The following is a 23,631-nucleotide window of genomic DNA, read 5'->3' as shown; positions in this document are numbered from 1 at the left end:
TGCCGTGTCGCCAGGCTGTCTTTTTTTTGCACATTTATTTGCCTCCAGGAGGCCACAAGAGGGAGACAAGGGACTGCAAAATGGAAAATAGGCATCCACCAACTTTACAGACAACTTCTCTTTGCTCCTACAACCTCCATCCTTGCACAGTTTGTTATTCTTCCAGGTAACATAGTAACAAATCCAAATTGCTGCTCTCTTTGTAGGCAAGCAAGGGTTTGTTGCAACTGCAATTCTTACTTCTTCTTGAAATGTAGGGACGACAGTACATTCCATCACATCCACCTAGTGTACACAGGTAGGTCCATTGTGGCGGGTAGGCGGCTGGCTGCTTTAATGGCTGTTTGCTGTTCCCCTACTCCACTCCACTCCACTATTTGACTGTGGTGCTGCATCAATCAGTGGCTGGCTCAGGTGCAGCTCTTTAACTTACCTAGGAGGGAGGGAGGGAGGGCGGAGAGAAGACAAGGAAGGTGAATGAGCTGTTCCAATGTGAAATGCCGGAAACACAGAAACACAGAAGACACACACACACACACACACACACACACAACAAGAGGTGGCAATGTATTCATTAATTGCATTTAATAAATGAGCTCATTATCACACATGACTGTACAAATGCATTGTCCAACAGGTGTTGAAATAATGGGATTAAAAGGGGAGATCCCTTCAGAAAGACAGAACAATGGCAAAGAGAAAAAACACTTTTGGAAATCTGATTTTAGTCAACACATAAGGGAAGGGTGCACCGGTCCTGGAAATACTGCAATACCAGGTCAATGCGTGGAGTGGACAGAGCAAGCTCTATTTCCATCTCCCTGTTCTAAAAATCCATTTAATATATGGTCCCCAGATAGGGGACGTATCAGATATTAAACTGATAAGAACAGATACTACACTTGATCTTAGCCAAAAGCCGAGAAGCGATAACCCGAGCGGCCCTTGCCTTGCCCGAGCCTGTCCCATACTGCTGTTCACCCCTTGCAGCGATTCAGCCTACTCCTAGGCAATTCCATGGGGCCCTGCAGGCTCACACACATTTACAGCTACTAAGCGGGAGGTGAATAAAGGCCGGAGAGGAAGCCAGACAGGATTTGCTTCTTTTGCTTGCACCACAATGCAGTGCTGAAAGAGGAGGAATCTACATAAAAACGCCTTCCTGGCAACGCCCAAATGCCCTCCTGCCATGCAGATAAACACTGGCAGCGGCAGCAAGTGCATGCCCACAGCCACCCCTTGTTCCTTCACACCTTGTATCAGCTTTAATCCAGTCCTGTGCTGCTGCTGAGCAGCACTGAACAACACTGCCTGGGCCCAGGCTTTTATCTCTGAGGCAAGGCCCCATTATGATGTCAGAAAGCTGGGCTCTGGAATCCTGAGGGCTCCACTATGACACGTGCAAAGTTCCGTCTGAACTTTATATAAGACTGTGAGGCTCAGTCAGTCACTCAGTGTTGCCTGAGAGGGCAACACTGCAACAGCCGGCCGCCAGGCTGTCTTTTTTTTGCACATTTATTTGCCTCCAGGAGGCCACAAGAGGGAGACAAGGGACTGCAAAATGGAAAATAGGCATCCACCAACTTTACAGACAACTTCTCTTTGCTCCTACAACCTCCATCCTTGCACAGTTTGTTATTCTTCCAGGTAACATAGTAACAAATCCAAATTGCTGCTCTCTTTGTAGGCAAGCAAGGGTTTGTTGCAACTGCAATTCTTACTTCTTCTTGAAATGTAGGGACGACAGTACATTCCATCACATCCACCTAGTGTACACAGGTAGGTCCATTGTGGCGGGTAGGCGGCTGGCTGCTTTAATGGCTGTTTGCTGTTCCCCTACTCCACTCCACTCCACTATTTGACTGTGGTGCTGCATCAATCAGTGGCTGGCTCAGGTGCAGCTCTTTAACTTACCTAGGAGGGAGGGAGGGAGGGCGGAGAGAAGACAAGGAAGGTGAATGAGCTGTTCCAATGTGAAATGCCGGAAACACAGAAACACAGAAGACACACACACACACACACACACACACACAACAAGAGGTGGCAATGTATTCATTAATTGCATTTAATAAATGAGCTCATTATCACACATGACTGTACAAATGCATTGTCCAACAGGTGTTGAAATAATGGGATTAAAAGGGGAGATCCCTTCAGAAAGACAGAAACAATGGCAAAGAGAAAAAACACTTTTGGAATCTGATTTTAGTCAACACATAAGGGAAGGGTGCACCGGTCCTGGAAATACTGCAATACCAGGTCAATGCGTGGAGTGGACAGAGCAAGCTCTATTTCCATCTCCCTGTTCTAAAAATCCATTTAATATATGGTCCCCAGATAGGGGACGTATCAGATATTAAACTGATAAGAACAGATACTACACTTGATCTTAGCCAAAAGGCCGAGAAGCGATAACCCGAGCGGCCCTTGCCTTGCCCGAGCCTGTCCCATACTGCTGTTCACCCCTTGCAGCGATTCAGCCTACTCCTAGGCAATTCCATGGGGCCCTGCAGGCTCACACACATTTACAGCTACTAAGCGGGAGGTGAATAAAGGCCGGAGAGGAAGCCAGACAGGATTTGCTTCTTTTGCTTGCACCACAATGCAGTGCTGAAAGAGGAGGAATCTACATAAAACGCCTTCCTGGCAACGCCCAAATGCCCTCCTGCCATGCAGATAAACACTGGCAGCGGCAGCAAGTGCATGCCCACAGCCACCCCTTGTTCCTTCACACCTTGTATCAGCTTTAATCCAGTCCTGTGCTGCCTGCTGAGCAGCACTGAACAACACTGCCTGGGCCCAGGCTTTTATCTCTGAGGCAGGCCCCATTATGATGTCAGAAAGCTGGCTCTGGAATCCTGAGGGCTCCACTATGACACGTGCAAAGTTCCGTCTGAACTTTATATAAGACTGTGAGGCTCAGTCAGTCACTCAGTGTTGCCTGAGAGGGCAACACTGCAACAGCCGGCCGCCAGGCTGTCTTTTTTTGCACATTTATTTGCCTCCAGGAGGCCACAAGAGGGAGACAAGGGACTGCAAAATGGAAAATAGGCATCCACCAACTTTACAGACAACTTCTCTTTGCTCCTACAACCTCCATCCTTGCACAGTTTGTTATTCTTCCAGGTAACATAGTAACAAATCCAAATTGCTGCTCTCTTTGTAGGCAAGCAAGGGTTTGTTGCAACTGCAATTCTTACTTCTTCTTGAAATGTAGGGACGACAGTACATTCCATCACATCCACCTAGTGTACACAGGTAGGTCCATTGTGGCGGGTAGGCGGCTGGCTGCTTTAATGGCTGTTTGCTGTTCCCCTACTCCACTCCACTCCACTATTTGACTGTGGTGCTGCATCAATCAGTGGCTGGCTCAGGTGCAGCTCTTTAACTTACCTAGGAGGGAGGGAGGGAGGGCGGAGAGAAGACAAGGAAGGTGAATGAGCTGTTCCAATGTGAAATGCCGGAAACACAGAAACACAGAAGACACACACACACACACACACACACACACAACAAGAGGTGGCAATGTATTCATTAATTGCATTTAATAAATGAGCTCATTATCACACATGACTGTACAAATGCATTGTCCAACAGGTGTTGAAATAATGGGATTAAAAGGGGAGATCCCTTCAGAAAGACAGAAACAATGGCAAAGAGAAAAAACACTTTTGGAATCTGATTTTAGTCAACACATAAGGGAAGGGTGCACCGGTCCTGGAAATACTGCAATACCAGGTCAATGCGTGGAGTGGACAGAGCAAGCTCTATTTCCATCTCCCTGTTCTAAAAATCCATTTAATATATGGTCCCCAGATAGGGGACGTATCAGATATTAAACTGATAAGAACAGATACTACACTTGATCTTAGCCAAAAGGCCGAGAAGCGATAACCCGAGCGGCCCTTGCCTTGCCCGAGCTGTCCATACTGCTGTTCACCCCTTGCAGCGATTCAGCCTACTCCTAGGCAATTCCATGGGGCCCTGCAGGCTCACACACATTTACAGCTACTAAGCGGGAGGTGAATAAAGGCCGGAGAGGAAGCCAGACAGGATTTGCTTCTTTTGCTTGCACCACAATGCAGTGCTGAAAGAGGAGGAATCTACATAAAAACGCCTTCCTGGCAACGCCCAAATGCCCTCCTGCCATGCAGATAAACACTGCAGCGGCAGCAAGTGCATGCCCACAGCCACCCCTTGTTCCTTCACACCTTGTATCAGCTTTAATCCAGTCCTGTGCTGCCTGCTGAGCAGCACTGAACAACACTGCCTGGGCCCAGGCTTTTATCTCTGAGGCAGGCCCCATTATGATGTCAGAAAGCTGGCTCTGGAATCCTGAGGGCTCCACTATGACACGTGCAAAGTTCCGTCTGAACTTTATATAAGACTGTGAGGCTCAGTCAGTCACTCAGTGTTGCCTGAGAGGGCAACACTGCAACAGCCGGCCGCCAGGCTGTCTTTTTTTTGCACATTTATTTGCCTCCAGGAGGCCACAAGAGGGAGACAAGGGACTGCAAAATGGAAAATAGGCATCCACCAACTTTACAGACAACTTCTCTTTGCTCCTACAACCTCCATCCTTGCACAGTTTGTTATTCTTCCAGGTAACATAGTAACAAATCCAAATTGCTGCTCTCTTTGTAGGCAAGCAAGGTTTGTTGCAACTGCAATTCTTACTTCTTCTTGAAATGTAGGGACGACAGTACATTCCATCACATCCACCTAGTGTACACAGGTAGGTCCATTGTGGCGGGTAGGCGGCTGGCTGCTTTAATGGCTGTTTGCTGTTCCCCTACTCCACTCCACTCCACTATTTGACTGTGGTGCTGCATCAATCAGTGGCTGGCTCAGGTGCAGCTCTTTAACTTACCTAGGAGGGAGGGAGGGAGGGCGGAGAGAAGACAAGGAAGGTGAATGAGCTGTTCCAATGTGAAATGCCGGAAACACAGAAACACAGAAGACACACACACACACACACACACACACACAACAAGAGGTGGCAATGTATTCATTAATTGCATTTAATAAATGAGCTCATTATCACACATGACTGTACAAATGCATTGTCCAACAGGTGTTGAAATAATGGGATTAAAAGGGGAGATCCCTTCAGAAAGACAGAAACAATGGCAAAGAGAAAAAACACTTTTGGAATCTGATTTTAGTCAACACATAAGGGAAGGGTGCACCGGTCCTGGAAATACTGCAATACCAGGTCAATGCGTGGAGTGGACAGAGCAAGCTCTATTTCCATCTCCCTGTTCTAAAATCCATTTAATATATGGTCCCCAGATAGGGGACGTATCAGATATTAAACTGATAAGAACAGATACTACACTTGATCTTAGCCAAAAGGCCGAGAAGCGATAACCCGAGCGGCCCTTGCCTTGCCCGAGCCTGTCCCATACTGCTGTTCACCCCTTGCAGCGATTCAGCCTACTCCTAGGCAATTCCATGGGGCCCTGCAGGCTCACACACATTTACAGCTACTAAGCGGGAGGTGAATAAAGGCCGGAGAGGAAGCCAGACAGGATTTGCTTCTTTTGCTTGCACCACAATGCAGTGCTGAAAGAGGAGGAATCTACATAAAAACGCCTTCCTGGCAACGCCCAAATGCCCTCCTGCCATGCAGATAAACACTGGCAGCGGCAGCAAGTGCATGCCCACAGCCACCCCTTGTTCCTTCACACCTTGTATCAGCTTTAATCCAGTCCTGTGCTGCCTGCTGAGCAGCACTGAACAACACTGCCTGGGCCCAGGCTTTTATCTCTGAGGCAGGCCCCATTATGATGTCAGAAAGCTGGCTCTGGAATCCTGAGGGCTCCACTATGACACGTGCAAAGTTCCGTCTGAACTTTATATAAGACTGTGAGGCTCAGTCAGTCACTCAGTGTTGCCTGAGAGGGCAACACTGCAACAGCCGGCCGCCAGGCTGTCTTTTTTTTGCACATTTATTTGCCTCCAGGAGGCCACAAGAGGGAGACAAGGGACTGCAAAATGGAAAATAGGCATCCACCAACTTTACAGACAACTTCTCTTTGCTCCTACAACCTCCATCCTTGCACAGTTTGTTATTCTTCCAGGTAACATAGTAACAAATCCAAATTGCTGCTCTCTTTGTAGGCAAGCAAGGGTTTGTTGCAACTGCAATTCTTACTTCTTCTTGAAATGTAGGGACGACAGTACATTCCATCACATCCACCTAGTGTACACAGGTAGGTCCATTGTGGCGGGTAGGCGGCTGGCTGCTTTAATGGCTGTTTGCTGTTCCCCTACTCCACTCCACTCCACTATTTGACTGTGGTGCTGCATCAATCAGTGGCTGGCTCAGGTGCAGCTCTTTAACTTACCTAGGAGGGAGGGAGGGAGGGAGGGAGGGCGGAGAGAAGACAAGGAAGGTGAATGAGCTGTTCCAATGTGAAATGCCGGAAACACAGAAACACAGAAGACACACACACACACACACACACACACACAACAAGAGGTGGCAATGCTGTTCCTGTCGCTTGGGGAGGATCTTCGATAGCTCTTTCCCGAAGGGGGCGGAGCTATGCAAATCTTCTCCTTGCTGGCCGAGGTTCTTCCACGAAATTTCTTCCGCAGCGGTTCCTCGTCGAGCTTCTTCTTCTGCGGCCGAGCTTCTTCGAAGATCCCCTTCAGCAGCGGCTCTTCTCCGAAGTTCTCCTTCTTCTTCCCGGCAGCGATCTCCCGGAGCTTCTTCCCCGATGGCGGCTTCTCCCTTCTGGATCGTCGTCTTCGCTGGTTCTTCTCCGCAGTTCGTCGCCGGCTTCGTCTGGAACGCTCTTGGATCGCTAAGCTAGTGTTTATAGCCCCCAGTGGTTCTCCGAGCTATCTATCCTTACAAGGACTGATAAGAACAGATACTACACTTGATCTTAGCCAAAAGGCCGAGAAGCGATAACCCGAGCGGCCCTTGCCTTGCCCGAGCCTGTCCCATACTGCTGTTCACCCCTTGCAGCGATTCAGCCTACTCCTAGGCAATTCCATGGGGCCCTGCAGGCTCACACACATTTACAGCTACTAAGCGGGAGGTGAATAAAGGCCGGAGAGGAAGCCAGACAGGATTTGCTTCTTTTGCTTGCACCACAATGCAGTGCTGAAAGAGGAGGAATCTACATAAAAACGCCTTCCTGGCAACGCCCAAATGCCCTCCTGCCATGCAGATAAACACTGGCAGCGGCAGCAAGTGCATGCCCACAGCCACCCCTTGTTCCTTCACACCTTGTATCAGCTTTAATCCAGTCCTGTGCTGCCTGCTGAGCAGCACTGAACAACACTGCCTGGGCCCAGGCTTTTATCTCTGAGGCAGGCCCCATTATGATGTCAGAAAGCTGGCTCTGGAATCCTGAGGGCTCCACTATGACACGTGCAAAGTTCCGTCTGAACTTTATATAAGACTGTGAGGCTCAGTCAGTCACTCAGTGTTGCCTGAGAGGGCAACACTGCAACAGCCGGCCGCCAGGCTGTCTTTTTTTTGCACATTTATTTGCCTCCAGGAGGCCACAAGAGGGAGACAAGGGACTGCAAAATGGAAAATAGGCATCCACCAACTTTACAGACAACTTCTCTTTGCTCCTACAACCTCCATCCTTGCACAGTTTGTTATTCTTCCAGGTAACATAGTAACAAATCCAAATTGCTGCTCTCTTTGTAGGCAAGCAAGGGTTTGTTGCAACTGCAATTCTTACTTCTTCTTGAAATGTAGGGACGACAGTACATTCCATCACATCCACCTAGTGTACACAGGTAGGTCCATTGTGGCGGGTAGGCGGCTGGCTGCTTTAATGGCTGTTTGCTGTTCCCCTACTCCACTCCACTCCACTATTTGACTGTGGTGCTGCATCAATCAGTGGCTGGCTCAGGTGCAGCTCTTTAACTTACCTAGGAGGGAGGGAGGGAGGGCGGAGAGAAGACAAGGAAGGTGAATGAGCTGTTCCAATGTGAAATGCCGGAAACACAGAAACACAGAAGACACACACACACACACACACAACAAGAGGTGGCAATGTATTCATTAATTGCATTTAATAAATGAGCTCATTATCACACATGACTGTACAAATGCATTGTCCAACAGGTGTTGAAATAATGGGATTAAAAGGGGAGATCCCTTCAGAAAGACAGAAACAATGGCAAAGAGAAAAAACACTTTTGGAATCTGATTTTAGTCAACACATAAGGGAAGGGTGCACCGGTCCTGGAAATACTGCAATACCAGGTCAATGCGTGGAGTGGACAGAGCAAGCTCTATTTCCATCTCCCTGTTCTAAAAATCCATTTAATATATGGTCCCCAGATAGGGGACGTATCAGATATTAAACTGATAAGAACAGATACTACACTTGATCTTAGCCAAAAGGCCGAGAAGCGATAACCCGAGCGGCCCTTGCCTTGCCCGAGCCTGTCCCATACTGCTGTTCACCCCTTGCAGCGATTCAGCCTACTCCTAGGCAATTCCATGGGGCCCTGCAGGCTCACACACATTTACAGCTACTAAGCGGGAGGTGAATAAAGGCCGGAGAGGAAGCCAGACAGGATTTGCTTCTTTTGCTTGCACCACAATGCAGTGCTGAAAGAGGAGGAATCTACATAAAAACGCCTTCCTGGCAACGCCCAAATGCCCTCCTGCCATGCAGATAAACACTGGCAGCGGCAGCAAGTGCATGCCCACAGCCACCCCTTGTTCCTTCACACCTTGTATCAGCTTTAATCCAGTCCTGTGCTGCCTGCTGAGCAGCACTGAACAACACTGCCTGGGCCCAGGCTTTTATCTCTGAGGCAGGCCCCATTATGATGTCAGAAAGCTGGCTCTGGAATCCTGAGGGCTCCACTATGACACGTGCAAAGTTCCGTCTGAACTTTATATAAGACTGTGAGGCTCAGTCAGTCACTCAGTGTTGCCTGAGAGGGCAACACTGCAACAGCCGGCCGCCAGGCTGTCTTTTTTTTGCACATTTATTTGCCTCCAGGAGGCCACAAGAGGGAGACAAGGGACTGCAAAATGGAAAATAGGCATCCACCAACTTTACAGACAACTTCTCTTTGCTCCTACAACCTCCATCCTTGCACAGTTTGTTATTCTTCCAGGTAACATAGTAACAAATCCAAATTGCTGCTCTCTTTGTAGGCAAGCAAGGGTTTGTTGCAACTGCAATTCTTACTTCTTCTTGAAATGTAGGGACGACAGTACATTCCATCACATCCACCTAGTGTACACAGGTAGGTCCATTGTGGCGGGTAGGCGGCTGGCTGCTTTAATGGCTGTTTGCTGTTCCCCTACTCCACTCCACTCCACTATTTGACTGTGGTGCTGCATCAATCAGTGGCTGGCTCAGGTGCAGCTCTTTAACTTACCTAGGAGGGAGGGAGGGAGGGCGGAGAGAAGACAAGGAAGGTGAATGAGCTGTTCCAATGTGAAATGCCGGAAACACAGAAACACAGAAGACACACACACACACACACACACACACACAACAAGAGGTGGCAATGTATTCATTAATTGCATTTAATAAATGAGCTCATTATCACACATGACTGTACAAATGCATTGTCCAACAGGTGTTGAAATAATGGGATTAAAAGGGGAGATCCCTTCAGAAAGACAGAAACAATGGCAAAGAGAAAAAACACTTTTGGAATCTGATTTTAGTCAACACATAAGGGAAGGGTGCACCGGTCCTGGAAATACTGCAATACCAGGTCAATGCGTGGAGTGGACAGAGCAAGCTCTATTTCCATCTCCCTGTTCTAAAAATCCATTTAATATATGGTCCCCAGATAGGGGACGTATCAGATATTAAACTGATAAGAACAGATACTACACTTGATCTTAGCCAAAAGGCCGAGAAGCGATAACCCGAGCGGCCCTTGCCTTGCCCGAGCCTGTCCCATACTGCTGTTCACCCCTTGCAGCGATTCAGCCTACTCCTAGGCAATTCCATGGGGCCCTGCAGGCTCACACACATTTACAGCTACTAAGCGGGAGGTGAATAAAGGCCGGAGAGGAAGCCAGACAGGCCGGAGAGGAAGCCAAACAGGATTTGCTTCTTTTGCTTGCACCACAATGCAGTGCTGAAAGAGGAGGAATCTACATAAAAACGCCTTCCTGGCAACGCCCAAATGCCCTCCTGCCATGCAGATAAACACTGGCAGCGGCAGCAAGTGCATGCCCACAGCCACCCCTTGTTCCTTCACACCTTGTATCAGCTTTAATCCAGTCCTGTGCTGCCTGCTGAGCAGCACTGAACAACACTGCCTGGGCCCAGGCTTTTATCTCTGAGGCAGGCCCCATTATGATGTCAGAAAGCTGGCTCTGGAATCCTGAGGGCTCCACTATGACACGTGCAAAGTTCCGTCTGAACTTTATATAAGACTGTGAGGCTCAGTCAGTCACTCAGTGTTGCCTGAGAGGGCAACACTGCAACAGCCGGCCGCCAGGCTGTCTTTTTTTTGCACATTTATTTGCCTCCAGGAGGCCACAAGAGGGAGACAAGGGACTGCAAAATGGAAAATAGGCATCCACCAACTTTACAGACAACTTCTCTTTGCTCCTACAACCTCCATCCTTGCACAGTTTGTTATTCTTCCAGGTAACATAGTAACAAATCCAAATTGCTGCTCTCTTTGTAGGCAAGCAAGGGTTTGTTGCAACTGCAATTCTTACTTCTTCTTGAAATGTAGGGACGACAGTACATTCCATCACATCCACCTAGTGTACACAGGTAGGTCCATTGTGGCGGGTAGGCGGCTGGCTGCTTTAATGGCTGTTTGCTGTTCCCCTACTCCACTCCACTCCACTATTTGACTGTGGTGCTGCATCAATCAGTGGCTGGCTCAGGTGCAGCTCTTTAACTTACCTAGGAGGGGGGAGGGAGGGAGGGCGGAGAGAAGACAAGGAAGGTGAATGAGCTGTTCCAATGTGAAATGCCGGAAACACAGAAACACAGAAGACACACACACACACACACACAACAAGAGGTGGCAATGTATTCATTAATTGCATTTAATAAATGAGCTCATTATCACACATGACTGTACAAATGCATTGTCCAACAGGTGTTGAAATAATGGGATTAAAAGGGGAGATCCCTTCAGAAAGACAGAAACAATGGCAAAGAGAAAAAACACTTTTGGAATCTGATTTTAGTCAACACATAAGGGAAGGGTGCACCGGTCCTGGAAATACTGCAATACCAGGTCAATGCGTGGAGTGGACAGAGCAAGCTCTATTTCCATCTCCCTGTTCTAAAAATCCATTTAATATATGGTCCCCAGATAGGGGACGTATCAGATATTAAACTGATAAGAACAGATACTACACTTGATCTTAGCCAAAAGGCCGAGAAGCGATAACCCGAGCGGCCCTTGCCTTGCCCGAGCCTGTCCCATACTGCTGTTCACCCCTTGCAGCGATTCAGCCTACTCCTAGGCAATTCCATGGGGCCCTGCAGGCTCACACACATTTACAGCTACTAAGCGGGAGGTGAATAAAGGCCGGAGAGGAAGCCAGACAGGATTTGCTTCTTTTGCTTGCACCACAATGCAGTGCTGAAAGAGGAGGAATCTACATAAAAACGCCTTCCTGGCAACGCCCAAATGCCCTCCTGCCATGCAGATAAACACTGGCAGCGGCAGCAAGTGCATGCCCACAGCCACCCCTTGTTCCTTCACACCTTGTATCAGCTTTAATCCAGTCCTGTGCTGCCTGCTGAGCAGCACTGAACAACACTGCCTGGGCCCAGGCTTTTATCTCTGAGGCAGGCCCCATTATGATGTCAGAAAGCTGGCTCTGGAATCCTGAGGGCTCCACTATGACACGTGCAAAGTTCCGTCTGAACTTTATATAAGACTGTGAGGCTCAGTCAGTCACTCAGTGTTGCCTGAGAGGGCAACACTGCAACAGCCGGCCGCCAGGCTGTCTTTTTTTTGCACATTTATTTGCCTCCAGGAGGCCACAAGAGGGAGACAAGGGACTGCAAAATGGAAAATAGGCATCCACCAACTTTACAGACAACTTCTCTTTGCTCCTACAACCTCCATCCTTGCACAGTTTGTTATTCTTCCAGGTAACATAGTAACAAATCCAAATTGCTGCTCTCTTTGTAGGCAAGCAAGGGTTTGTTGCAACTGCAATTCTTACTTCTTCTTGAAATGTAGGGACGACAGTACATTCCATCACATCCACCTAGTGTACACAGGTAGGTCCATTGTGGCGGGTAGGCGGCTGGCTGCTTTAATGGCTGTTTGCTGTTCCCCTACTCCACTCCACTCCACTATTTGACTGTGGTGCTGCATCAATCAGTGGCTGGCTCAGGTGCAGCTCTTTAACTTACCTAGGAGGGAGGGAGGGAGGGAGGGCGGAGAGAAGACAAGGAAGGTGAATGAGCTGTTCCAATGTGAAATGCCGGAAACACAGAAACACAGAAGACACACACACACACACACACAACAAGAGGTGGCAATGTATTCATTAATTGCATTTAATAAATGAGCTCATTATCACACATGACTGTACAAATGCATTGTCCAACAGGTGTTGAAATAATGGGATTAAAAGGGGAGATCCCTTCAGAAAGACAGAAACAATGGCAAAGAGAAAAAACACTTTTGGAATCTGATTTTAGTCAACACATAAGGGAAGGGTGCACCGGTCCTGGAAATACTGCAATACCAGGTCAATGCGTGGAGTGGACAGAGCAAGCTCTATTTCCATCTCCCTGTTCTAAAAATCCATTTAATATATGGTCCCCAGATAGGGGACGTATCAGATATTAAACTGATAAGAACAGATACTACACTTGATCTTAGCCAAAAGGCCGAGAAGCGATAACCCGAGCGGCCCTTGCCTTGCCCGAGCCTGTCCCATACTGCTGTTCACCCCTTGCAGCGATTCAGCCTACTCCTAGGCAATTCCATGGGGCCCTGCAGGCTCACACACATTTACAGCTACTAAGCGGGAGGTGAATAAAGGCCGGAGAGGAAGCCAGACAGGATTTGCTTCTTTTGCTTGCACCACAATGCAGTGCTGAAAGAGGAGGAATCTACATAAAAACGCCTTCCTGGCAACGCCCAAATGCCCTCCTGCCATGCAGATAAACACTGGCAGCGGCAGCAAGTGCATGCCCACAGCCACCCCTTGTTCCTTCACACCTTGTATCAGCTTTAATCCAGTCCTGTGCTGCCTGCTGAGCAGCACTGAACAACACTGCCTGGGCCCAGGCTTTTATCTCTGAGGCAGGCCCCATTATGATGTCAGAAAGCTGGCTCTGGAATCCTGAGGGCTCCACTATGACACGTGCAAAGTTCCGTCTGAACTTTATATAAGACTGTGAGGCTCAGTCAGTCACTCAGTGTTGCCTGAGAGGGCAACACTGCAACAGCCGGCCGCCAGGCTGTCTTTTTTTTGCACATTTATTTGCCTCCAGGAGGCCACAAGAGGGAGACAAGGGACTGCAAAATGGAAAATAGGCATCCACCAACTTTACAGACAACTTCTCTTTGCTCCTACAACCTCCATCCTTGCACAGTTTGTTATTCTTCCAGGTAACATAGTAACAAATCCAAATTGCTGCTCTCTTTGTAGGCAAGCAAGGGTTTGTTGCAACTGCAATTCTTACTTCTTCTTGAAATGTAGGGACGACAGTACATTCCATCACATCCACCTAGTGTACACAGGTAGGTCCATTGTGGCGGGTAGGCGGCTGGCTGCTTTAATGGCTGTTTGCTGTTCCCCTACTCCACTCCACTCCACTATTTGACTGTGGTGCTGCATCAATCAGTGGCTGGCTCAGGTGCAGCTCTTTAACTTACCTAGGAGGGAGGGAGGGAGGGAGGGCGGAGAGAAGACAAGGAAGGTGAATGAGCTGTTCCAATGTGAAATGCCGGAAACACAGAAACACAGAAGACACACACACACACACACACAACAAGAGGTGGCAATGTATTCATTAATTGCATTTAATAAATGAGCTCATTATCACACATGACTGTACAAATGCATTGTCCAACAGGTGTTGAAATAATGGGATTAAAAGGGGAGATCCCTTCAGAAAGACAGAAACAATGGCAAAGAGAAAAAACACTTTTGGAATCTGATTTTAGTCAACACATAAGGGAAGGGTGCACCGGTCCTGGAAATACTGCAATACCAGGTCAATGCGTGGAGTGGACAGAGCAAGCTCTATTTCCATCTCCCTGTTCTAAAAATCCATTTAATATATGGTCCCCAGATAGGGGACGTATCAGATATTAAACTGATAAGAACAGATACTACACTTGATCTTAGCCAAAAGGCCGAGAAGCGATAACCCGAGCGGCCCTTGCCTTGCCCGAGCCTGTCCCATACTGCTGTTCACCCCTTGCAGCGATTCAGCCTACTCCTAGGCAATTCCATGGGGCCCTGCAGGCTCACACACATTTACAGCTACTAAGCGGGAGGTGAATAAAGGCCGGAGAGGAAGCCAGACAGGATTTGCTTCTTTTGCTTGCACCACAATGCAGTGCTGAAAGAGGAGGAATCTACATAAAAACGCCTTCCTGGCAACGCCCAAATGCCCTCCTGCCATGCAGATAAACACTGGCAGCGGCAGCAAGTGCATGCCCACAGCCACCCCTTGTTCCTTCACACCTTGTATCAGCTTTAATCCAGTCCTGTGCTGCCTGCTGAGCAGCACTGAACAACACTGCCTGGGCCCAGGCTTTTATCTCTGAGGCAGGCCCCATTATGATGTCAGAAAGCTGGCTCTGGAATCCTGAGGGCTCCACTATGACACGTGCAAAGTTCCGTCTGAACTTTATATAAGACTGTGAGGCTCAGTCAGTCACTCAGTGTTGCCTGAGAGGGCAACACTGCAACAGCCGGCCGCCAGGCTGTCTTTTTTTTGCACATTTATTTGCCTCCAGGAGGCCACAAGAGGGAGACAAGGGACTGCAAAATGGAAAATAGGCATCCACCAACTTTACAGACAACTTCTCTTTGCTCCTACAACCTCCATCCTTGCACAGTTTGTTATTCTTCCAGGTAACATAGTAACAAATCCAAATTGCTGCTCTCTTTGTAGGCAAGCAAGGGTTTGTTGCAACTGCAATTCTTACTTCTTCTTGAAATGTAGGGACGACAGTACATTCCATCACATCCACCTAGTGTACACAGGTAGGTCCATTGTGGCGGGTAGGCGGCTGGCTGCTTTAATGGCTGTTTGCTGTTCCCCTACTCCACTCCACTCCACTATTTGACTGTGGTGCTGCATCAATCAGTGGCTGGCTCAGGTGCAGCTCTTTAACTTACCTAGGAGGGAGGGAGGGAGGGAGGGAGGGCGGAGAGAAGACAAGGAAGGTGAATGAGCTGTTCCAATGTGAAATGCCGGAAACACAGAAACACAGAAGACACACACACACACACACACAACAAGAGGTGGCAATGTATTCATTAATTGCATTTAATAAATGAGCTCATTATCACACATGACTGTACAAATGCATTGTCCAACAGGTGTTGAAATAATGGGATTAAAAGGGGAGATCCCTTCAGAAAGACAGAAACAATGGCAAAGAGAAAAAACACTTTTGGAATCTGATTTTAGTCAACACATAAGGGAAGGGTGCACCGGTCCTGGAAATACTGCAATACCAGGTCAATGCGTGGAGTGGACAGAGCAAGCTCTATTTCCATCTCCCTGTTCTAAAAATCCATTTAATATATGGTCCCCAGATAGGGGACGTATCAGATATTAAACTGATAAGAACAGATACTACACTTGATCTTAGCCAAAAGGCCGAGAAGCGATAACCCGAGCGGCCCTTGCCTTGCCCGAGCCTGTCCCATACTGCTGTTCACCCCTTGCAGCGATTCAGCCTACTCCTAGGCAATTCCATGGGGCCCTGCAGGCTCACACACATTTACAGCTACTAAGCGGGAGGTGAATAAAGGCCGGAGAGGAAGCCAGACAGGATTTGCTTCTTTTGCTTGCACCACAATGCAGTGCTGAAAGAGGAGGAATCTACATAAAAACGCCTTCCTGGCAACGCCCAAATGCCCTCCTGCCATGCAGATAAACACTGGCAGCGGCAGCAAGTGCATGCCCACAGCCACCCCTTGTTCCTTCACACCTTGTATCAGCTTTAATCCAGTCCTGTGCTGCCTGCTGAGCAGCACTGAACAACACTGCCTGGGCCCAGGCTTTTATCTCTGAGGCAGGCCCCATTATGATGTCAGAAAGCTGGCTCTGGAATCCTGAGGGCTCCACTATGACACGTGCAAAGTTCCGTCTGAACTTTATATAAGACTGTGAGGCTCAGTCAGTCACTCAGTGTTGCCTGAGAGGGCAACACTGCAACAGCCGGCCGCCAGGCTGTCTTTTTTTTGCACATTTATTTGCCTCCAGGAGGCCACAAGAGGGAGACAAGGGACTGCAAAATGGAAAATAGGCATCCACCAACTTTACAGACAACTTCTCTTTGCTCCTACAACCTCCATCCTTGCACAGTTTGTTATTCTTCCAGGTAACATAGTAACAAATCCAAATTGCTGCTCTCTTTGTAGGCAAGCAAGGGTTTGTTGCAACTGCAATTCTTACTTCTTCTTGAAATGTAGGGACGACAGTACATTCCATCACATCCACCTAGTGTACACAGGTAGGTCCATTGTGGCGGGTAGGCGGCTGGCTGCTTTAATGGCTGTTTGCTGTTCCCCTACTCCACTCCACTCCACTATTTGACTGTGGTGCTGCATCAATCAGTGGCTGGCTCAGGTGCAGCTCTTTAACTTACCTAGGAGGGAGGGAGGGAGGGAGGGAGGGCGGAGAGAAGACAAGGAAGGTGAATGAGCTGTTCCAATGTGAAATGCCGGAAACACAGAAACACAGAAGACACACACACACACACACACAACAAGAGGTGGCAATGTATTCATTAATTGCATTTAATAAATGAGCTCATTATCACACATGACTGTACAAATGCATTGTCCAACAGGTGTTGAAATAATGGGATTAAAAGGGGAGATCCCTTCAGAAAGACAGAAACAATGGCAAAGAGAAAAAACACTTTTGGAATCTGATTTTAGTCAACACATAAGGGAAGGGTGCACCGGTCCTGGAAATACTGCAATACCAGGTCAATGCGTGGAGTGGACAGAGCAAGCTCTATTTCCATCTCCCTGTTCTAAAAATCCATTTAATATATGGTCCCCAGATAGGGGACGTATCAGATATTAAACTGATAAGAACAGATACTACACTTGATCTTAGCCAAAAGGCCGAGAAGCGATAACCCGAGCGGCCCTTGCCTTGCCCGAGCCTGTCCCATACTGCTGTTCACCCCTTGCAGCGATTCAGCCTACTCCTAGGCAATTCCATGGGGCCCTGCAGGCTCACACACATTTACAGCTACTAAGCGGGAGGTGAATAAAGGCCGGAGAGGAAGCCAGACAGGATTTGCTTCTTTTGCTTGCACCACAATGCAGTGCTGAAAGAGGAGGAATCTACATAAAAACGCCTTCCTGGCAACGCCCAAATGCCCTCCTGCCATGCAGATAAACACTGGCAGCGGCAGCAAGTGCATGCCCACAGCCACCCCTTGTTCCTTCACACCTTGTATCAGCTTTAATCCAGTCCTGTGCTGCCTGCTGAGCAGCACTGAACAACACTGCCTGGGCCCAGGCTTTTATCTCTGAGGCAGGCCCCATTATGATGTCAGAAAGCTGGCTCTGGAATCCTGAGGGCTCCACTATGACACGTGCAAAGTTCCGTCTGAACTTTATATAAGACTGTGAGGCTCAGTCAGTCACTCAGTGTTGCCTGAGAGGGCAACACTGCAACAGCCGGCCGCCAGGCTGTCTTTTTTTTGCACATTTATTTGCCTCCAGGAGGCCACAAGAGGGAGACAAGGGACTGCAAAATGGAAAATAGGCATCCACCAACTTTACAGACAACTTCTCTTTGCTCCTACAACCTCCATCCTTGCACAGTTTGTTATTCTTCCAGGTAACATAGTAACAAATCCAAATTGCTGCTCTCTTTGTAGGCAAGCAAGGGTTTGTTGCAACTGCAATTCTTACTTCTTCTTGAAATGTAGGGACGACAGTACATTCCATCACATCCACCTAGTGTACACAGGTAGGTCCATTGTGGCGGGTAGGCGGCTGGCTGCTTTAATGGCTGTTTGCTGTTCCCCTACTCCACTCCACTCCACTATTTGACTGTGGTGCTGCATCAATCAGTGGCTGGCTCAGGTGCAGCTCTTTAACTTACCTAGGAGGGAGGGAGGGAGGGAGGGCGGAGAGAAGACAAGGAAGGTGAATGAGCTGTTCCAATGTGAAATGCCGGAAACACAGAAACACAGAAGACACACACACACACACACACAACAAGAGGTGGCAATGTATTCATTAATTGCATTTAATAAATGAGCTCATTATCACACATGACTGTACAAATGCATTGTCCAACAGGTGTTGAAATAATGGGATTAAAAGGGGAGATCCCTTCAGAAAGACAGAAACAATGGCAAAGAGAAAAAACACTTTTGGAATCTGATTTTAGTCAACACATAAGGGAAGGGTGCACCGGTCCTGGAAATACTGCAATACCAGGTCAATGCGTGGAGTGGACAGAGCAAGCTCTATTTCCATCTCCCTGTTCTAAAAATCCATTTAATATATGGTCCCCAGATAGGGGACGTATCAGATATTAAACTGATAAGAACAGATACTACACTTGATCTTAGCCAAAAGGCCGAGAAGCGATAACCCGAGCGGCCCTTGCCTTGCCCGAGCCTGTCCCATACTGCTGTTCACCCCTTGCAGCGATTCAGCCTACTCCTAGGCAATTCCATGGGGCCCTGCAGGCTCACACACATTTACAGCTACTAAGCGGGAGGTGAATAAAGGCCGGAGAGGAAGCCAGACAGGATTTGCTTCTTTTGCTTGCACCACAATGCAGTGCTGAAAGAGGAGGAATCTACATAAAAACGCCTTCCTGGCAACGCCCAAATGCCCTCCTGCCATGCAGATAAACACTGGCAGCGGCAGCAAGTGCATGCCCACAGCCACCCCTTGTTCCTTCACACCTTGTATCAGCTTTAATCCAGTCCTGTGCTGCCTGCTGAGCAGCACTGAACAACACTGCCTGGGCCCAGGCTTTTATCTCTGAGGCAGGCCCCATTATGATGTCAGAAAGCTGGCTCTGGAATCCTGAGGGCTCCACTATGACACGTGCAAAGTTCCGTCTGAACTTTATATAAGACTGTGAGGCTCAGTCAGTCACTCAGTGTTGCCTGAGAGGGCAACACTGCAACAGCCGGCCGCCAGGCTGTCTTTTTTTTGCACATTTATTTGCCTCCAGGAGGCCACAAGAGGGAGACAAGGGACTGCAAAATGGAAAATAGGCATCCACCAACTTTACAGACAACTTCTCTTTGCTCCTACAACCTCCATCCTTGCACAGTTTGTTATTCTTCCAGGTAACATAGTAACAAATCCAAATTGCTGCTCTCTTTGTAGGCAAGCAAGGGTTTGTTGCAACTGCAATTCTTACTTCTTCTTGAAATGTAGGGACGACAGTACATTCCATCACATCCACCTAGTGTACACAGGTAGGTCCATTGTGGCGGGTAGGCGGCTGGCTGCTTTAATGGCTGTTTGCTGTTCCCCTACTCCACTCCACTCCACTATTTGACTGTGGTGCTGCATCAATCAGTGGCTGGCTCAGGTGCAGCTCTTTAACTTACCTAGGAGGGAGGGAGGGAGGGAGGGCGGAGAGAAGACAAGGAAGGTGAATGAGCTGTTCCAATGTGAAATGCCGGAAACACAGAAACACAGAAGACACACACACACACACACACAACAAGAGGTGGCAATGTATTCATTAATTGCATTTAATAAATGAGCTCATTATCACACATGACTGTACAAATGCATTGTCCAACAGGTGTTGAAATAATGGGATTAAAAGGGGAGATCCCTTCAGAAAGACAGAAACAATGGCAAAGAGAAAAAACACTTTTGGAATCTGATTTTAGTCAACACATAAGGGAAGGGTGCACCGGTCCTGGAAATACTGCAATACCAGGTCAATGCGTGGAGTGGACAGAGCAAGCTCTATTTCCATCTCCCTGTTCTAAAAATCCATTTAATATATGGTCCCCAGATAGGGGACGTATCAGATATTAAACTGATAAGAACAGATACTACACTTGATCTTAGCCAAAAGGCCGAGAAGCGATAACCCGAGCGGCCCTTGCCTTGCCCGAGCCTGTCCCATACTGCTGTTCACCCCTTGCAGCGATTCAGCCTACTCCTAGGCAATTCCATGGGGCCCTGCAGGCTCACACACATTTACAGCTACTAAGCGGGAGGTGAATAAAGGCCGGAGAGGAAGCCAGACAGGATTTGCTTCTTTTGCTTGCACCACAATGCAGTGCTGAAAGAGGAGGAATCTACATAAAAACGCCTTCCTGGCAACGCCCAAATGCCCTCCTGCCATGCAGATAAACACTGGCAGCGGCAGCAAGTGCATGCCCACAGCCACCCCTTGTTCCTTCACACCTTGTATCAGCTTTAATCCAGTCCTGTGCTGCCTGCTGAGCAGCACTGAACAACACTGCCTGGGCCCAGGCTTTTATCTCTGAGGCAGGCCCCATTATGATGTCAGAAAGCTGGCTCTGGAATCCTGAGGGCTCCACTATGACACGTGCAAAGTTCCGTCTGAACTTTATATAAGACTGTGAGGCTCAGTCAGTCACTCAGTGTTGCCTGAGAGGGCAACACTGCAACAGCCGGCCGCCAGGCTGTCTTTTTTTTGCACATTTATTTGCCTCCAGGAGGCCACAAGAGGGAGACAAGGGACTGCAAAATGGAAAATAGGCATCCACCAACTTTACAGACAACTTCTCTTTGCTCCTACAACCTCCATCCTTGCACAGTTTGTTATTCTTCCAGGTAACATAGTAACAAATCCAAATTGCTGCTCTCTTTGTAGGCAAGCAAGGGTTTGTTGCAACTGCAATTCTTACTTCTTCTTGAAATGTAGGGACGACAGTACATTCCATCACATCCACCTAGTGTACACAGGTAGGTCCATTGTGGCGGGTAGGCGGCTGGCTGCTTTAATGGCTGTTTGCTGTTCCCCTACTCCACTCCACTCCACTATTTGACTGTGGTGCTGCATCAATCAGTGGCTGGCTCAGGTGCAGCTCTTTAACTTACCTAGGAGGGAGGGAGGGAGGGAGGGCGGAGAGAAGACAAGGAAGGTGAATGAGCTGTTCCAATGTGAAATGCCGGAAACACAGAAACACAGAAGACACACACACACACACACACAACAAGAGGTGGCAATGTATTCATTAATTGCATTTAATAAATGAGCTCATTATCACACATGACTGTACAAATGCATTGTCCAACAGGTGTTGAAATAATGGGATTAAAAGGGGAGATCCCTTCAGAAAGACAGAAACAATGGCAAAGAGAAAAAACACTTTTGGAATCTGATTTTAGTCAACACATAAGGGAAGGGTGCACCGGTCCTGGAAATACTGCAATACCAGGTCAATGCGTGGAGTGGACAGAGCAAGCTCTATTTCCATCTCCCTGTTCTAAAAATCCATTTAATATATGGTCCCCAGATAGGGGACGTATCAGATATTAAACTGATAAGAACAGATACTACACTTGATCTTAGCCAAAAGGCCGAGAAGCGATAACCCGAGCGGCCCTTGCCTTGCCCGAGCCTGTCCCATACTGCTGTTCACCCCTTGCAGCGATTCAGCCTACTCCTAGGCAATTCCATGGGGCCCTGCAGGCTCACACACATTTACAGCTACTAAGCGGGAGGTGAATAAAGGCCGGAGAGGAAGCCAGACAGGATTTGCTTCTTTTGCTTGCACCACAATGCAGTGCTGAAAGAGGAGGAATCTACATAAAAACGCCTTCCTGGCAACGCCCAAATGCCCTCCTGCCATGCAGATAAACACTGGCAGCGGCAGCAAGTGCATGCCCACAGCCACCCCTTGTTCCTTCACACCTTGTATCAGCTTTAATCCAGTCCTGTGCTGCCTGCTGAGCAGCACTGAACAACACTGCCTGGGCCCAGGCTTTTATCTCTGAGGCAGGCCCCATTATGATGTCAGAAAGCTGGCTCTGGAATCCTGAGGGCTCCACTATGACACGTGCAAAGTTCCGTCTGAACTTTATATAAGACTGTGAGGCTCAGTCAGTCACTCAGTGTTGCCTGAGAGGGCAACACTGCAACAGCCGGCCGCCAGGCTGTCTTTTTTTTGCACATTTATTTGCCTCCAGGAGGCCACAAGAGGGAGACAAGGGACTGCAAAATGGAAAATAGGCATCCACCAACTTTACAGACAACTTCTCTTTGCTCCTACAACCTCCATCCTTGCACAGTTTGTTATTCTTCCAGGTAACATAGTAACAAATCCAAATTGCTGCTCTCTTTGTAGGCAAGCAAGGGTTTGTTGCAACTGCAATTCTTACTTCTTCTTGAAATGTAGGGACGACAGTACATTCCATCACATCCACCTAGTGTACACAGGTAGGTCCATTGTGGCGGGTAGGCGGCTGGCTGCTTTAATGGCTGTTTGCTGTTCCCCTACTCCACTCCACTCCACTATTTGACTGTGGTGCTGCATCAATCAGTGGCTGGCTCAGGTGCAGCTCTTTAACTTACCTAGGAGGGAGGGAGGGAGGGAGGGCGGAGAGAAGACAAGGAAGGTGAATGAGCTGTTCCAATGTGAAATGCCGGAAACACAGAAACACAGAAGACACACACACACACACACACAACAAGAGGTGGCAATGTATTCATTAATTGCATTTAATAAATGAGCTCATTATCACACATGACTGTACAAATGCATTGTCCAACAGGTGTTGAAATAATGGGATTAAAAGGGGAGATCCCTTCAGAAAGACAGAAACAATGGCAAAGAGAAAAAACACTTTTGGAATCTGATTTTAGTCAACACATAAGGGAAGGGTGCACCGGTCCTGGAAATACTGCAATACCAGGTCAATGCGTGGAGTGGACAGAGCAAGCTCTATTTCCATCTCCCTGTTCTAAAAATCCATTTAATATATGGTCCCCAGATAGGGGACGTATCAGATATTAAACTGATAAGAACAGATACTACACTTGATCTTAGCCAAAAGGCCGAGAAGCGATAACCCGAGCGGCCCTTGCCTTGCCCGAGCCTGTCCCATACTGCTGTTCACCCCTTGCAGCGATTCAGCCTACTCCTAGGCAATTCCATGGGGCCCTGCAGGCTCACACACATTTACAGCTACTAAGCGGGAGGTGAATAAAGGCCGGAGAGGAAGCCAGACAGGATTTGCTTCTTTTGCTTGCACCACAATGCAGTGCTGAAAGAGGAGGAATCTACATAAAAACGCCTTCCTGGCAACGCCCAAATGCCCTCCTGCCATGCAGATAAACACTGGCAGCGGCAGCAAGTGCATGCCCACAGCCACCCCTTGTTCCTTCACACCTTGTATCAGCTTTAATCCAGTCCTGTGCTGCCTGCTGAGCAGCACTGAACAACACTGCCTGGGCCCAGGCTTTTATCTCTGAGGCAGGCCCCATTATGATGTCAGAAAGCTGG

The 23,631-nt window shown here is 48.2% G+C and overlaps 15 non-coding genes and 1 pseudogene across 15 annotated transcripts; all 16 read right to left on the bottom strand.

Annotated features, from left to right (window-relative positions):
• Positions 1–741: 741 nt before the first annotated feature.
• Positions 742–931, bottom strand: LOC142728026 (U2 spliceosomal RNA). Its single transcript, XR_012877433.1, has one exon. It is a non-coding gene; the product is annotated as a U2 spliceosomal RNA (small nuclear RNA).
• Positions 932–2,222: 1,291 nt separating this feature from the next.
• Positions 2,223–2,413, bottom strand: LOC142728023 (U2 spliceosomal RNA). The gene has a single exon (XR_012877431.1). It is a non-coding gene; the product is annotated as a U2 spliceosomal RNA (small nuclear RNA).
• Positions 2,414–3,701: 1,288 nt separating this feature from the next.
• LOC142728022 (U2 spliceosomal RNA) lies at positions 3,702–3,892 on the bottom strand. The gene has a single exon (XR_012877430.1). It is a non-coding gene; the product is annotated as a U2 spliceosomal RNA (small nuclear RNA).
• A 1,286-nt stretch (positions 3,893–5,178) lies between these two features.
• LOC142728025 (U2 spliceosomal RNA) lies at positions 5,179–5,368 on the bottom strand. The gene has a single exon (XR_012877432.1). It is a non-coding gene; the product is annotated as a U2 spliceosomal RNA (small nuclear RNA).
• A 1,450-nt stretch (positions 5,369–6,818) lies between these two features.
• Positions 6,819–6,920, bottom strand: LOC142727978 (U2 spliceosomal RNA; annotated as a pseudogene).
• A 1,282-nt stretch (positions 6,921–8,202) lies between these two features.
• Positions 8,203–8,393, bottom strand: LOC142728021 (U2 spliceosomal RNA). Its single transcript, XR_012877429.1, has one exon. It is a non-coding gene; the product is annotated as a U2 spliceosomal RNA (small nuclear RNA).
• A 1,290-nt stretch (positions 8,394–9,683) lies between these two features.
• LOC142728020 (U2 spliceosomal RNA) lies at positions 9,684–9,874 on the bottom strand. Its single transcript, XR_012877428.1, has one exon. It is a non-coding gene; the product is annotated as a U2 spliceosomal RNA (small nuclear RNA).
• Positions 9,875–11,180: 1,306 nt separating this feature from the next.
• Positions 11,181–11,371, bottom strand: LOC142728019 (U2 spliceosomal RNA). The gene has a single exon (XR_012877427.1). It is a non-coding gene; the product is annotated as a U2 spliceosomal RNA (small nuclear RNA).
• A 1,286-nt stretch (positions 11,372–12,657) lies between these two features.
• LOC142728018 (U2 spliceosomal RNA) lies at positions 12,658–12,848 on the bottom strand. The gene has a single exon (XR_012877426.1). It is a non-coding gene; the product is annotated as a U2 spliceosomal RNA (small nuclear RNA).
• A 1,286-nt stretch (positions 12,849–14,134) lies between these two features.
• On the bottom strand, positions 14,135–14,325 carry LOC142728017 (U2 spliceosomal RNA). Its single transcript, XR_012877425.1, has one exon. It is a non-coding gene; the product is annotated as a U2 spliceosomal RNA (small nuclear RNA).
• Positions 14,326–15,615: 1,290 nt separating this feature from the next.
• On the bottom strand, positions 15,616–15,806 carry LOC142728015 (U2 spliceosomal RNA). Its single transcript, XR_012877423.1, has one exon. It is a non-coding gene; the product is annotated as a U2 spliceosomal RNA (small nuclear RNA).
• Positions 15,807–17,096: 1,290 nt separating this feature from the next.
• LOC142728014 (U2 spliceosomal RNA) lies at positions 17,097–17,287 on the bottom strand. The gene has a single exon (XR_012877422.1). It is a non-coding gene; the product is annotated as a U2 spliceosomal RNA (small nuclear RNA).
• Positions 17,288–18,573: 1,286 nt separating this feature from the next.
• LOC142728012 (U2 spliceosomal RNA) lies at positions 18,574–18,764 on the bottom strand. Its single transcript, XR_012877421.1, has one exon. It is a non-coding gene; the product is annotated as a U2 spliceosomal RNA (small nuclear RNA).
• A 1,286-nt stretch (positions 18,765–20,050) lies between these two features.
• On the bottom strand, positions 20,051–20,241 carry LOC142728011 (U2 spliceosomal RNA). Its single transcript, XR_012877420.1, has one exon. It is a non-coding gene; the product is annotated as a U2 spliceosomal RNA (small nuclear RNA).
• A 1,286-nt stretch (positions 20,242–21,527) lies between these two features.
• On the bottom strand, positions 21,528–21,718 carry LOC142728010 (U2 spliceosomal RNA). The gene has a single exon (XR_012877419.1). It is a non-coding gene; the product is annotated as a U2 spliceosomal RNA (small nuclear RNA).
• A 1,286-nt stretch (positions 21,719–23,004) lies between these two features.
• Positions 23,005–23,195, bottom strand: LOC142728009 (U2 spliceosomal RNA). Its single transcript, XR_012877418.1, has one exon. It is a non-coding gene; the product is annotated as a U2 spliceosomal RNA (small nuclear RNA).
• Positions 23,196–23,631: the final 436 nt, after the last annotated feature.

Source organism: Rhinoderma darwinii, unplaced genomic scaffold, assembly GCF_050947455.1.
Source record: "Rhinoderma darwinii isolate aRhiDar2 unplaced genomic scaffold, aRhiDar2.hap1 Scaffold_658, whole genome shotgun sequence".
Taxonomy (NCBI): domain Eukaryota; kingdom Metazoa; phylum Chordata; class Amphibia; order Anura; family Rhinodermatidae; genus Rhinoderma; species Rhinoderma darwinii.
This window is presented reverse-complemented; position numbering and strand designations above follow the sequence as displayed.